At 48.5% G+C, this 13,043-nt stretch overlaps 1 protein-coding gene across 4 annotated transcripts in view; it reads right to left on the bottom strand.

Annotated features, from left to right (window-relative positions):
- The window catches only part of ryk (receptor like tyrosine kinase), a 35,918-nt gene that overhangs the window by 19,281 nt on the left and 3,594 nt on the right, over positions 1-13,043 (bottom strand). The window contains exon 1 of one of the 4 annotated variants that reach the window (XM_027007751.2): positions 8,374-8,403. The exons of the other annotated variants lie outside the window; for them this stretch is intronic. The gene's annotated coding sequence lies outside the window, so the exon portion shown is untranslated. Of the gene's footprint in view, positions 1-8,373; positions 8,404-13,043 lie in introns of those variants that run through there. 4 annotated transcript variants of the gene reach the window in all.

The following is a 13,043-nucleotide window of genomic DNA, read 5'->3' as shown; positions in this document are numbered from 1 at the left end:
CGCGTTATCCTGGTCATCACCGCTACACAGCCAGGAAACCACGGGCCGCTCCAGGATGTTTACACTTGCTCTGGCAATGGCGAAGGGGGAAGACCTCATCTCCCTCTGCAGCTGGCCTCCATTTTCTAATAACTCAGTCTGAGCACACTGTAATCTAAACAGGGCATCAGTCGTGGGCACATTCCTCGGGCAGAAGTGCCCTCCTCCTGTTCACAACACACACGCACGTGCACACACACACGCCTGTGCTCGAAACGGGCCTCCATTTCTGCCCATTAGCAGCGGGACAGGCTTTGCTGACGGACGCGTGGCTGAGGTTTCATGCGGGGGTGGGGGGAGGTCAAGCTCAACTCTGCACCAAGCTAACTGACAGGTGGACTGGCCAGCCGTGCCTTGGGGTGGCCCCCTCACAGCCGGAAGGCTCCAGCTCGGTCAAGTGGCGCCGGCCTATCAGATGGCCAAGAGCCTGCGTTAGAAGAGGGGGAAGGGAATGGACTGCCTTGTCCTTAAAACACCAACAAATGGAGCAAAGATGATTTTAGTGTTGTGCCATTGTGGCTCACAATAAAATGCCGGCTATGACATTAGAGATCGCAATGCATAAATAACTGGACTATGAAGTTATGGTAGTTAAAATGTCATCTTTAATTTGAGAGCATTTAAATCTGTATTGGCAGGATAATTTAGCACCGTGGTTAGTACTGGGTTAATAAGGCTTGGCACGGACTGCAACCCAGGCCTCTGATGGTGCTGTGTTGTTTTCCTCGAGGCGCTTGGCCAGTAACGCAGTGCAGCTATCTTCAGATTCTGCTCGTATGGTTTCAGTTTTTATTTTTTGTAATGAATTTTGTCTTCGGTAAGTCAAAAGCACGTTACACGGCAGATGACCTGTACTTTGCCAGTAAGAACATTCCACTTTTCAGATTGTTCTCGTTTTTCAAAAGCCATCAATACAAGCCTTAATGACCACAGGAAAAAGTTGACAGCATTGGTCCCGTCATTCTCTCTTTGACAGCGCATGCTCTCCTACCCTATTAGAACCATCCGGAGCAGAGGGCAGACAGAGTGGTCTGATGGGAGAGGAAGATCCCCGACTCCCGACCCGATCAGCTTTGGGGCCTGGGCCCCCTGTGGGAGAGAACCTGCCGCGATACGGGAGCCATCGGCCCGCTTTGGACTGCTTCACTGAATGCAGCGAACATAGTGGAAAGAAAAGGATAAAGGAATCCCTCAGCAGGGAGTCAGCACAGCGTTGGCTCACGTCCAAGGATCTGAGCCTGGGGTAGCAGCCTTCCTCACGCCCTGATCCTGGCTGCTCCTTCAGCCTCGACTCCGCGCGTTCAACACCACTTCAAAGCACACCGCTGGGAAAAGAGAGAGAGAGAGCGGAGGCCTGGCTGGGTGGAGAGGTGGGTTGAGGGGCACACTTTGGTGCTCAAGTACCCCTTTTCTTCATTTCCATCTCTTGGCTTTGTGGACTGTAAACAGTGTCAAACCGATACAAGACTCGGAGAACAGTGAGCAGACACTCGGCCGTGGTCTGTGGGGGACTGAACTGGAGTGGATGTTGGAAAGGTTAAGGATTCTTGACCCGGGGCTTTTATGGATCACTACAATCCCCCAGTTATACCACGGAAAAGCGTATGAAAGGGAAGCAGAGCATCAGGGGGTTGGAAAACCTCTCCATGGCGAAAACCGGAGCGAAGCCCTCGCTAACAGCTGAGAAACCGAGCCGTGGCTAGTGGAGCCACTCGACATCTCTGTGTGCCACCTTGTTTGTGAGTCGTAAGAGTTTTTTTACCCCCTCTCTCCGTTTCTTTAAGCGACGAGTAACGACAACTCGCGTTCAAAGGAGTTGTGGTCAACCACACAAGAGCCAAAGAAAAAAAAGAGGAAAAATAAAAAGAACAAAAAAGTGCCCTCATTCTGCTCGCTGTAACAGCAGCTCCTAACTAAGCTCTGACGGGGTGGGGGTGGGGGTCCCCTTTCATATGGCTTCAAAACCCCTTTCATGCTTGAATCGCTTCCACTGTTCTGAAAAAGGAGACGTGCCGAAGAGAAAACAAGTCTGCCGCAAAAAACATTCCACTAGGTTTTATCTTGGTGGCTCTTGCTCAAAGGGGGGGGGGGGGGGGGTTCTCCCGGGGTGTATCTCTCGATCTTATCTTCATACAGGTTGAGCGCAAACCTAGCCGGGCTGGATGGAGCCACGCCAGGAGAGAGCGGGAGGTCTAGCTGGGCCTGGAATGAAACTCGGGGAACCAGAGAGTGTGTCTGGGTGTAGAGAGCTTTGTCTGTGCTAATGCCACGGCAGCCGTGAGAGACTGGGCCACCTCCCTGTGCGAGCTACCCAGGCTGGCGCTGACACGCAGCGCATGTTAGCACAATCTGCTACTGATCTGGGTGATGCTGAGGTTTGGCGCGTGTTAACACACGTCTCCCAGCAGGCACGGGTGTGCATGCGTAGCTGCATCGTGACATGAAAGAGCGCAAATAAACTCGACCGAGTCGGACCTCGATGGCTGTCCGTATGCCAGGGCGTTGAGGCTGTTATTTACACGGACGTATCCAACGCCCTCTCTGTAGATCGATACCTTTCCATAGTGAGTTTTATTTGGTTGGGAAGGATAACCACACCTGCACGGGTGTCTTCTTTTCTACTCGTTTCGTTCCATACCTTTAGGTTTGCCCCTCCACACTTTCCTCCAGGAGGAAAATCAGCAAGCACGACTGCTCGGTTTCGCAAGCAAAGCAGACGATCAGATCAAGTTGCCTGCTTGGAAAGCTGGGAACAAAACCCTGGTGCCAGGTGCAGGAGTGTGTGCAGGTCAAACAAAAGCAGGGCTGTACTGGGACCAGGTTCATCCTCTCCACGCCCCAGCGCTCCGCGAGCGGCGCTTGGGGGAGGGCAGGGTGGTACTCTATCCACGAGCCCTTGGGAACAAACCCAGGGAGCAAAGGGAAGAGTCAGAGTGAGCAGAGTCAGGGAAAGCATAATCATTACATTTACCTGATGCTTTTCTCCAAAGCGACGTGCAATTATGACTGAGTACAACTTGAGCAGTTGAGGGTTAAGGGTCTTGCTCAGGGGCCCAACAGTGGTGGGGCTTGAACCAGCAACCTTCCGATTACAAGTCAAGTACTTTAACCACTGACTGTAATCGCAGTCAGCAAGAGTCACAGTCAGCAGAATCAGGGCATTGCGACAGCAATGTCGACAGCACTGCACCGCACGCCTGCTCAACGTCACATTCACCGGTCTGACTGCTACAGATTACATGGAGGCTTTTTTTAATGTTTGAATGTGCACCAAAGTGATCAAATTCACCCCAACCCCCACTCTACTCTACTCTCCGCTCCCCTGTGCATTTGGGACATACTGCTAACAGGATGCAGTGGGCTACAGGATTTACTCCAGGGGAAAGGAAATGAGTGAGTCTGCTACCTTCAGACAAGCAGGCCACTCAAATACCCAGCGATGAGTAACACGCAAGCTCTCTGGTTTTCATTAGGAAAGGAAAGGACTGGTCACCAGACAGAAATCACTGGAGGAATGAGATCTACACGTGCTTTAACCTGCAGTGGCACTGGAAGTGTGTGGGGGTTCACTGGAACTGCTGCACAAACCAAACCGCATTACCCAAAACAAAGTCTACCACAAGTAAAAACAAGGGCTGTGACCTTGCAAAGATTCCAGTCAATCATACACCCCCCCCCCACACACACACACACACACACACACACACACACAGAGACACCAAGGGCTAATGTAAACACAGTGCTTTAACTTTACCGGATCCAAACAGAAACACAAACTTTCTCCAGCATTCACCGTTGTCATTATTAAGGCCTATTGTCTGTCTTTCTCTTTCACTGCTCAGAGTTCGCACGCTATACAACGATCAGAGACTGTAAATGCACAGAAAGTTTACTAAAAGTTTACCAACAGTACAGTATACATCAGGAACACAATGTTATAGTCTACTCCCATTTACTGAACACCTGGTAAACCTTCTGATTAATAATAATTACCAAACAATCTTTTAGTGAACTTTTTACCCAGATAATGTTCTTGGTTTAACTACAGAGGAGGTAACCAATCTATTTAAATAATCAAAATTTATAATTTGGAAAAAAACAAACACGTTTCATTACATTTTAGTTTGGCAACTTTTGGTATTATATCATGTAGGGCAGTGGTAACTCAGTGGCTAAAGTACTTGACTGATTCAAGCCCCCCCATCACTGCCAAGTTGCCACTGTTGGGCCCCTGAGCAAGGCTCTTAACCCTCAATTGCTCAAGTTGTACTCAGTCATAACTGTATGTCGCTTTGGATAAAAGCATAGGCTAAATGCCACAAATCTTAAATCCCTTATTTTGGCCATCAACCACATAGGCAGCGAAAAAGCAGTTAAAACAACCATCTTCTCTCAGTTTATGCCCAAGGGCCTTGGTTTGCCGTGTTCACACTTCACTTGGAAAAGCACAACAGACTGGCTTAAATGAAATCAGCAGGGTTTTTTTTGGGGGGGGAGAGGAGGAGGGTTAGGAGGACAGACGCCGCCCTTGTCTCGCCGTGCGGTTTAGGCCTCATTAGCATAGAGAACGGTAGAAGGGCTGCTGGTGGAGAATTCCTCGCCCTATCAGCACAGATGGTCAGGAGGGCAATCAGGGTAATTCCAAACAGGTGTGGGGTAAAAGTAGCCCCGCGCACCAGCGGGGAGACAAACTTAGACCCGGAGCACCGCCGCCGACAGGAACAAAACCACTTTCAGATGTGACTGAACCATTTCCAGGTTAAGCCGTTGTGGCGGAGACGAAAAAAGGTGCAGACTGGTCTGGTTGTGGGGGGCACGCGCGAAATGGCAGCAGGGTCAAGACTCGCACGGCTGGAGAAAGTAACCCTGAACACATTGAGGCCTAAGCTAGGTGCCCTTCACCCAGGAGGCCTGACTTAAGGACTGGAGGCCAACACAGGATCAGCAGCACTAACCACACACACCCACACCCACATTCCCTGGCCACTGCACTCAGAGAAGGATTATCAAAAGAAACAGAAACATGCACTACAGAATCAACACACACACACGATGGGACGAAGAAGGTTTAACCTGCTCTATTGCTTTGCACATGCAACCAATCAGATTGCATCTTTTCTATCCTGCAGTGTAACTGTGTCCAATCCGTAGACTGCTGTGGAAATTCTAGGCGGAGTCTTGCTGGAGGTTAATCACAATGTGCTGGCGACCACACGCATTTCAGCTTCCAAACACTTTACAGCTCTGAGGGCATGTCAAGGTTAAGGTGGAGGGAAAGCAGGGAGGTGGAACAGAGACGCAGAGCAGGGAGGAGCAGGAGGCGGAGCTCCACCAAGCTCTACTTTTCAACTCAGAAACGAGGGAACTTCCTTGACGCTGATTACCAAGAGTAAAGTGGGTGTGGCCTTGAGGAGCAAACGGGCTTAGTTCAGCGTCCCCTCCCCCTCCCAGCTAAGCTGCATTCTCACACTGTCCACTGTACGAACGGCCTTGGGCAAAAGTGGGTATTACTGGGGTAAGCAACTTCATAAATCAACACTCTTTATTTTATGTTGGTACACAAACCATTTCCTTGGTTTATTAGGAGACCCTGAACAAGCAGAAATAAAGCGGCCTTGAGTTAGTGAATAGGACAGGTAGTGATGGGGAGGGGGGGGAAGTAAAGGCCACGTGACGTGTCCACAGCGGTAACTCCTTCAGACTCCCAAGATTCATGTCCATTCAAGGCAACGGAGACAGCAGGGCTGTGCGCTGACAGGTCATCACTGCTGTTCTGCTAACACAATGAAACCAGAGAACACCAGCGTCAATAACCAAATAAACACGCAGGTGCTGAAAGTGCATTCTGGGTAGCTGCCATAGCATGCTGTTTACAAAAGCCCTTCTCCTTTCACTCACGGCACGTCTGAAAGGGCTGGCACTGAGCCGGGAATAGCGCTGACAATCATTCCTCTCCTATTCACGGCCAGCTTTTGTCAGGGCTCGCTACTCGTCTTTCGGCTAGCTCTTCCCGAAAGCCTCTTCTTTGCTCCGTCCCACAAACCCCCGGGCCCGGGCCGAGGCCGCGGGCGAAGCAGTCTGTGCGTGAGCACTGCGGCTTTAAAGAACGCTTAACGGCGAGATGATGTCACATGATGCCTGGGAGTTTCAGCAGTTGCGGGCTCTGACATTCCACCGCTCCGTTATCCGTTCCTCCATCACAAGCAGAAGATTTGATATGGTGTTGCGCGTGAGGAACAGGGCAGGGGAGACACACACATCTCCTGTAGAGTTGAGTATGCACTCCCCTGTCGGTGGGTGAGGAGTCTGGTTTGCACTGAGCCCCACGCACTTAACAGGTACTCAAGGATCGTACATAAAACAGCGAGCAGAAACAGGCGGCTCATTTGCAGTTCGTGCAGAGGAACATGCGTGCCAGTGATGAAGCAGGTGAAGTGTAAACTCCAGCCAGAGCGCTTTTCCAGCCTGATCCTATTCCTCTGGCCTGGTTCACTCCCAGTGAAGGCTGAAGGATCTCAGGGGTGAGGGGGCTCCCCAATGGAAAAAAAAAAAAAAGTAAATTCTCTAGGAGTTCATTACTGTGACCCTGATCCAATCACCAGGCCACAGTGAGGAAAACAGATCTGTTAGGGGTTTGGTGCAAATTCTTCTGTTGGACATGTAGGCTGGAGCCCATAAAGGAAGGAGGAGAAGGAGAGAGAGGAAAGAGCAAATGTCTTTACAGGAAGGGAGAAGACGTGGCAAGAGAGAGAGAGAGAGACTCTGAAGAGGAGAGACTAGAGAGAGAGGAGAGGGTTGGGGGAGAGAATGGGAGAGAGAGAGCGCGAGAGAGAAAGAAAAAGAAAGAAAGGAGAGTCTGTGTTTTAAGCGGTTACACTGAAGTTTCACACTGTCACATGTGTAAAAACAATTAAGCTGTCCAGAGTCGGTGATAATCTTACTCACAACCACAAACCCCCCCCCCCCCCCCCCCCCCCGCACACACACACGCGCGCGCAAAAGGCACAATGTCCCCTACGAGATATTTTTCTTGGTTTCTTGCAGTCATTAGGGGATATCTTATGCGAAGCTTTTGGTAAAAGCATCACAAAGCACCAGAAGGGGAACCAAAAATTGCCAGCAAAAAACCAGCAGCCAGGATCCGTACGAGGCACCAGCGTGCTGCTCCTGCTGCTGTCCTTTTGATGGACTTACGATAACCTGGGCTGCATATTATGGGAGAAAGGAAAAAAAAAAAAAAAGACCTGTGATTATTTTCTGTAAGCACCCAAGATTTAGCAAGGGACAAAGCTGCGGATGCAATGGCAGGCCGCATGTGGGGGCTAAACAGGTGTTTTACGGCTTCATATATCCAAATGTTTGCAGAGATTCTTGGAACAGCCTTAGCTTCACACACACACACACACACACACACACACACACACACACACACACACACACACACACACACACACACACACGTGCACTTCTCAACAAAGGTGTAATTTAAACGCAGACAGATTCACTCCAGAGGGTAGTAACAGGTAGCGGTGCGGAGAGTATTTCGGCTGGAATTTTTCCCCCCCCCACTTTTTTTTTTTTTATTAAGTAATGTTAAAAACAGTCTTCCATCACTTCCACTGTCTGGTCTATCATCGAAACACAGCGCTAGCAAGCCACAGCAGGACAATGAAACACTGTTCGGAGTCTGATTATGGAGGTCAGGTGAAGCTCATTTTTAACTAATGAAATATTTAAGGGCCGGTTAACCTAATTTTAGCACCACTCATTCCATCTCGGGTGTGTATTCCAATCTTTAGGCAAACTGCATTCCCAAAGCCAACAAACGCAATGAAAGAGGAAAACAACAGTTCAGAAAATTTGGAGATGAGTGGGAAAAACAAATCTATGTTGAGGCTCTCTCGCAACCTTATGACAACCTCTCCTGGTAGAGGCATAGCATAGCAGCTTTGAACCATGCCTGGGGCTGGCAGTGCTTTGCAGATTGAGATTGCGTACAGTAATTAAACAGGGGAGAGGGGTGTGTGTTCCATAACACCTGCCTGTCCTTGACGAGCCATAAAACCACATCTAGGTCTGCGAGTCAACAAGAACTGAACGAGAACTCAACAGTGCATTCCATAATAAACACAGTGTCACATACAGGAACGTTTTCTCAAAGTGCGAGCACCAGATATTCAAACTCAAATTAAGTGCCTTCCTAACAAAATCAGCTCACAAAGGTTCTGCTGGTACATGCACCTCTCATAAGTCAACCAGCAGAACACATCTTTTCTTTAGAACTCGTACAGCAGGTCCGTGAGACATCACAAACTTCATTACAAGTCTGCTCACGTCTCTGGCTGGCCTGACTTCAACACAGTGCTTTTGATGGCTCTGAGAGTAGAAGCACCCCCCTGCTGCACCAACCCCCTGTCCTTCTTTAAGTGAAGACCACTGCTCCGGTTTTCAGCTCATTAATGAACATTAGTTTCCTGCAGGCCTGCTTTTTTTTCAGTGGCAAGTGTCTGAAGGACGGCTGAGCCTGTGAGGTTGTCGTCAGCCTCTGTGCAGACTTCAGTGTTTGGAGGGGGAGGCTCCAGTCGGCATGGCTGAGTTAGGGCAGCGTCGTAATGAATCCAACCTGCTCTTCACAAGGACTCTGCCCCCATTATTAATTACAACCACATGAGCCATTACTATACCTACGATCCGATTCATGCAAACACAACTCAGAATTTAACCAGTGTTCACGAAAGACCACAAAAAATCCAAAACACAAAGTTGTGACAACTATTACATTCCCAGGGGCTGAATGTTTCAAATAATCTCTGGGTACGAATTTGTGACACTACCTCCTCGATCAAGTACAGCAATGTGCAGTTTTGTTCATTACACCTGATGAGAGAATTATCAAATTTGGAAGTCTGCTACTTCACGTTAAATGCTTTCTGCATATGAATGACAAGCATTTTGTTTCAGCTTTGTATTCCTACTGAAATTACCAACCTCACCCAGAGCAGCGCTAACTTCACCAACACGTCTGGGAATGATAACCATGGTCCAAACCTAATAAACAGAATCCAACTGGATCTCAAACTCTCAAACTTCCAAAGAACACACTTCCTGCTGAATGAACCCTCCCATCCAGGCTTGTAGAGGGCAACTGGTTCTCATCTCTGTCCTCCCTTCTCGTTCGTCAGACTAAGAGAGTCATGAACGTCTTCATAAACATCTTCAATGTGCCACAGAATGATTTGTCTGAGTAACCAGCATACCTCTTTCTAACAGTCCAGTGGCAGCTGCTGATAAGGGCCAGCTTCGATGAAACGCGCGCCAGCTCTCTTGATCCGCCCCTTCGGACGAGGAGCTCGAGGGCGAGCGGCTCGCAAAAATCACGAAAGCGAGTGGTCGAAGTTCAAGGTCAACCCAGAAAGGGAGGAAAGCGCTCGAGGAAGAGAGAGAGTGGAGATGTGTACACCATGTGTACCAGTGCTGGGGCAATACTGGATTCCCTCTTTGTCCAAACACAGTACAGGAGAGTCTGGGCTCTATTAAATGTACACTGCAAGGAAGCAAGTGAATGTTAATGCACTGCCGAAAGACTTCGATTATAGTGCAAAGAGGGAAGACAGAGAGAAGTGGGAGCCAACTGGGTTTCGGTATGGCACCAAGGACACATTAATATGGAGAAAAATGAATGGCGAGGGAAACAGCAAGGAGGTACGCTGGCATGTAAAGGCACGCCAGCACACAGCAAGCCTCGGAACCACTGTGCATCAAACTAGATCACATCGGGCGGTTTGCACCGGTTTCGGACTCCGGCCCAAACCGCAGGCAATGGAGGAGGATTTCACGTGAGGAGAAGATCACCTGAAGTCCAGCTGCACCAGGAGCGATAACTCAGCCACATGCTGGACAAATCGGCGCCAGCAGAGCACGGTAGGGGAGAGAATACGAAGCAGACATGACTGCATACTGTTCCTACTGACCTTTGACTCACACTATAAAATATAACCGCACTGCCTTTTTTTAAATAGAAAAGCAAATGACGTTTGTAAGCGTATCGCATCACATTGCATAATGTCCACTCTAGTAACACATGCAACACATCCATACCAGCCTACTAATCTCAAATCAACTCTGCTTCATATGCCTGAACTTCCTCTAGCTAGCAAACTCCGCCAGAAGGAGCTTTGTATGTTCATGCCTGGGCACGAACAGGAGTCTATGCTGCCTTTTTAACTGGAGGACATGCAAGCCTGTCATTAAATCAGTGAAGGCACTTGTCCTGACCTCGCTGTTGTCATGATGCCATCCATCCCCACCCCCCCACGAATAACGCACACACTGGCAGCTGGAGCCTATGAAGTTGCGGTTAGCTCACACTTTACTCAAGTCGTGACAATGTCTGGATGGAGGACGAATGTAAACTAAGACGCAAGGTGGGGCCGCATTTACGCTCACTCCATTAGATGTACTGGTCTCGGACTGGGAGAAACGGTGATGTCATGGGGAAAACAATGGAACCTTACATGGGAGAAGAACGTCGGCACCATGCAACCAACAAACCTTGGTATTTAGGTGTGGATCCAGGTGCAGGCGCAAGGACGTTTGATTGTGGGGAGCTACAGCGCTGCACTGTGCTTTCCCAGCTGGGTTACCACATCTGAGCCACCTGCTCAGGTAAGGGTACTGGCACTCGCGAGCCGCAACAGTGGAAACACCTGGTACAGTGCAGGAAGGACTGCAGCTGGACAACCATGAGGAAGCTTCCAACACTAAGGAACAATGGACACCTGGAACACGTGTTATTGGGAGTTGGGACAGAGCCAGAATATGGACTGTATGAGGGTTCATTTAGAAAGAAAAGCTCTCATTCTTGTATCTGAATGGAAGGCTTTTGCAATCGGCTAAACAATAGATGACCATGGATAATGATCAGCCAATTCCAATATCAGGGTTTATGCATTTTCCGGAGTTCATCGTGATCACCATGTTTTCAAATCTCTGGAAGCCTTTTAGCATTCAGGGAAAAGAACTTTCAGCAATCGGCTCCAACATGAAACAGCCAAACATGACTACCCACCAGCGCTGCTGCCACAAAAATCCCATTTCCAGTATGTTTACATTGTGTCAGGCAGAGCCGAACTCCACAAATCTGAGAACGCTTATTGCAACGCGAATGTAAACAAAAGTAAACACAGGCATCAAATCCAGACTTTCATCAACGGCCGTTGCTCTGTGTTTACGAGACAAATAAGCAGTCTGAGATGTCCTTACATAGATCAGATCTGTTCTCAGATCAGAGCTGTTCTCAAAGAAAAGCCCTTCTAATATATCTAAAGGACATGATGAAAATGTTTGGTGTGCAGTAGAAGTTAGAGGAAAAAACTGGCAGAAGATTAATAAGGAATTACAGAACTCCAGAGACCCTGAAGAAGGACATTGAGGAAGTGAATGGGAGTGAAAGGGGAAGAGAGACAGAGACAGACGTGCAGAGTGTGTTTATCCTCTATTGCAGCTCTTGCTGAAACAACTACAACAAATTGAAGCTCTAGCTCGTAGGTCCACAGAATCACAAGGATATTTTTTGTACCTGTACATCCATAGCATAAAAAAAAACCAAAACACAACTACCCAAAAAAACCACACAGACTCTATTCAGAACCCAAAACCTTTTAACTGGAAGAACGTGATCCTTATGATTCAGACTCTGCCCTCAGGTTTCATTAGGCGTAGGTTTCATTTCAACTGGGGGAGGGGGGTGGGGGATATCGTTCACACTGGCCAACCATAACCACATCAGTGGTGAACAGGCTCGGTCAGTGGGGAGCGGACAGCTTATTCTCTATGGCAATGGGTGTCTGAGTCCGTCTACGTCCCCAAGAGAAGCAGGGGAGCTGTGGGAGAGTGCGTCCCCTCACTGCTCCACGACAGACGAAGGTGTATGTCGCTGTGTCACAGAACGCACAGTGCAGCAAAACACGCAGGCCCCAGTGAACTCTGGTGTCTTTTCGCTACTGACAAAATGGAAAAAGAACTGATCCCTGAGTGAATGGAGTCAGCTGAAAAATACACACATGCACGCACACCAAGGCAGAAAGTTAAGAACACACCTTTTATCTGCCATAATAAGTGGCACAGAGCATCGGTAAGTGAAACTGGAAAATCCAGGAGTGAGTTATGGCGAGCAGGACAGAGCAGACACCAGTGTGGAAAGTTGACAATTAACGTACTGACAACGTTTGTTGTCCGTCATTAACTCAGGAAGCCGTTCGCGAGCTTCAGCCACACTGGTTTGATCTAAATTACAGGCCCAAGATTCCATCCTCCTCAGTCGCACCCACAAAACCGACCCGAAATATGAAAACACAAGTCATTACTTATTTTGGCAAAAACTGTCAAAGCATATATTCTGACCGCAACATCTCTTGGCACTGCCGATGCTTGCTGGCAAGACACACGGGGACTGGAACCACCAACAGAGAGAGAGAAATGAGAAAAGCTGGAGAAACAACTCGTGTAAGAGACAGAGGACAGACGCAAAGAAGACTCGTGTGCAATTAAATGCACACTAATGCAGTAGGAGCAGATAGAAATTCTGTCTGCCCCCTTTAATAGCATTACTCATATTAAAGTACATGTTCATTCATGAGACATGTTCCAGAGTGCATGACACAAAACCATAGGCTACAATTTGATGTTCATAAACAGATTACAACTTCCATAGAGTGTACAAGCCCACCAGAGGTTGACAGCGATGAGCTGCAGAAAGACCCAGCACCCAGACGGAGGCAATAACTTGGCCGGGGGGGGGGGCAAAAAACCCCCCCAAAAAACAAACAAAAAAAAACAAAACTCAAAAATGACAACAAAAAACACACTTTACAGGCTAGTTAGGACTGTTACATAGCAAAAGCATGAAGCCAGAAAGAGCGGTAATCTCTCAACCAAGTTTACCTGGACCCTAAACACCACCATTCTTCTCTACATTCATCATATGCTCTCTCGTTGCAAACAAA

The sequence above is a fragment of the Electrophorus electricus genome, chromosome 3 (genome assembly GCF_013358815.1).
Source record: "Electrophorus electricus isolate fEleEle1 chromosome 3, fEleEle1.pri, whole genome shotgun sequence".
Classification (NCBI taxonomy): domain Eukaryota; kingdom Metazoa; phylum Chordata; class Actinopteri; order Gymnotiformes; family Gymnotidae; genus Electrophorus; species Electrophorus electricus.
Note: the sequence above shows the minus strand (reverse complement) of the source record. Positions and strands in the feature narration are given on the sequence as shown.